This window comes from Bufo gargarizans, chromosome 2 (assembly GCF_014858855.1).
Source record: "Bufo gargarizans isolate SCDJY-AF-19 chromosome 2, ASM1485885v1, whole genome shotgun sequence".
Taxonomy (NCBI): Eukaryota; Metazoa; Chordata; class Amphibia; order Anura; family Bufonidae; genus Bufo; species Bufo gargarizans.
The window spans coordinates 262,459,299-262,461,983 of NC_058081.1; the positions used below are offsets into that span (position 1 = coordinate 262,459,299).

General features: G+C 44.7%; 1 pseudogene; it reads left to right on the plus strand.

Moving 5' to 3' along the window:
* Nucleotides 1-2,291: 2,291 nt before the first annotated feature.
* LOC122929931 lies at nucleotides 2,292-2,469 on the plus strand (annotated as a pseudogene).
* The last annotated feature ends 216 nt before the right edge of the window (nucleotides 2,470-2,685 follow it).

Genomic DNA, 2,685 nt, shown 5'->3' on the forward strand with positions numbered 1-2,685 from the left:
CTTGCTGTTCATCAGTACACGGTAAGACAAATTGTCTATAAATGAAGAAAGTTCAGCACTGCTGCTACTCTCCCTAGGAGTGGCCGTCCTGTAAAGATGACTGCAAGAGCACAGCGCAGACTGCTCAATGAGGTGAAGAAGAATCCAAGAGTGTCAGCTAAAGACTTACAAAAGTCTCTGGCATATGCTAAAATCCTTGTTAGCGAATCTACAATACGTAAAACACTAAACAAGAATGGATTTCATGGGAGGATACCACAGAGGAAGCCACTGCTGTCCAAAAAAACATTGCTGCACGTTTACAGTTTGGACAAGAGCACCTGGATGTTCCACAGGAGTACTGACAAAATATTCTGTGGACAGATGAAACCAAAGTTGAGTTGTTTGGAAAAAACACACAACACTATGTGTGGAGAAAAAGAGGCACAGCACACCAACATCAAAACCTCATCCCAACTGTGAAGTATGGTGGTGGGGGCATCATGGTTTGGGGCTGCTTTGCTGCGTCAGGGCCTGGACAGATTGCTATCATCGAAGGAAAAATGAAATTTTGCAGGAGAACTTAAGGCCATCTGTCCACCAGCTGAAGCTCAACAGAAGATGGGTGTTGCAACAGGACAACGACCCAAAGCATGGAAGTAAATCAACAACAGAATGGCTTAAACAGAAGAAAATACGTCTCCTGGAGTGGCCCAGTCCGAGTCCTGACCTCAACCCGACTGAGATGCTGTGACATGACCTCAAGAAAGCAATTCACACCAGACATCCCAAGAATATTGCTGAACTGAAACAGTTCTGTATAGAGGAATGGTCAAGAAATACCATGACGGTTGTGCACGTCTGATCTGCGACTACAGGAAACGTTTGGTTGAAGTTATTGCTGCCAAAGGAGGTTCAACCAGTTATTAAATCCAAGGGTTCACATACTTTTTCTACCTGCATTGTGAATGTATACATTCAATAAAAACATGGTAACATTTAATTCTTTGTGTGTTATTAGTTGAAGCAGACTGTGATTGTCTATTGTTGTGACAAAGGGTTCACATACTTTTTATTGCAACTGTATGTCATAGGTCCACTCTGTGGACTTCTCATGCTGTTCCCACCTTCCCCACTTCATGACTGGGCCACTATTTGCATTTTGGCCTGGCTGACATCATCATTTATTTGACCCTTCTTCTGATCTGTCAGATGGAAGGAAAAATGAGATGTACAACGGATCCTGTCTGTGTAGCAGCTGTAAGGCCTGTATAGGCCCATCAGAATTGGCTTATGATTTAGTAGCCAAAAGCAGGAGTGGGTACAAAACACAGAAGACGTGCAAATATTCTATTCACGTGTCTCTATTTTAGAGAATATATTCGGATCCTACCGGCAAATCGAATTTAAAACAAAATTGCTCATCTCTAGTAGAGATGTCGCGAACATAAAATTTTCCATTCACGAACGGCGAATACGAATTTCCGCAAATGTTCGCGAACGGGCGAACCAGCATAGAATTCAATAGGCAGGCTGATTTTAAAACCCACAGGGACTCTTTCTGGCCACAATAGTGAATGAAAAGTTACTTCAAGGGGACTGACACCTGGACTGTGGCATGCCGGAGGGGGATCCATGGCAAAACTCCCATGGAAAATTACGTCGTTGACGCAAAGTCGGGTTTTAAACCATAAAGGGCATAAATCACCTAACATTCCTAAATTGTTTGGAATAACGTGCTTTAAAAGGTATGATGTTGTATCGGTCAGGTAGTATAAGGGTTTAGCCCGCTTCACAGTGACAGACCAAACAGACGCAAACTCCCCATTTGCACAAGGTTGTATACCAAGCTAGCCATGTCCCGTTCTTTGTCCTCACTGATGTCATTGAAGGTCTCTTCCTCCACCCAGCCAAATACAACACCAAGGGTCCCCGAAAGGTGACAACAAGCCCCCTGGGATGCCTGCTGTGTTTGGTCTTCCACCTCCTCAAAGCCACCTTCCTCCTCTGACTCCTCTTCTTCAGACTCCTCTCTCTGCGTTGCCGCAGGTCCAGCAATCGACGACGACAAGGCTGCTTCTGGTGGTGATGGTGACCACAACTCTTCCTCTTCATGCTCATCTACGGCCTGATCCAGCACTCTTCGAAGGGCACGCTCCAGAAAAAACGCATATGGGATGAGGTCGATGATGTTGCCTTGGGTTTGACTGACCAGGTTTGTCACCTCCGCAAAAGGACGCATGAGCCTACAGCCATTGTGCATGAGCGTTCAGTAATGCAGCCAAAAAATACCCAGCTCCGCAGAGGCTGTCCTCTTTTTTTTTTTTATTAAAAAAAATCTGTTCTTACCAGTTTAATCTCTGTTTTGTCCCCTATCAGGGGCCGGTATATGGAATAGATTTTAGGAACCGGGAGATGGAAAAAGATGCTTGTTTGGTCCTCTTACTTCCAATTTGGGGCACTGCGCGTACGCCTTGCAATGTACTGTGCAATCCCAATATGAGTGGTATGTTAAGTAGTACTATTCCTATCAGTTTAATCCCTGTTATGTCCCCTACCAGGGGCCGGTGTATGGAATAGATTTTAGGAACCGGGAAATGGAAAAAGATGCTTGGTCGGTCCTCTTACTTCCAATTTGGGGCACTGCGCGTGCAATGTACTGTGCTACCAGATATGAGTGGTATGTTAAGTAGTACTATTCTTATC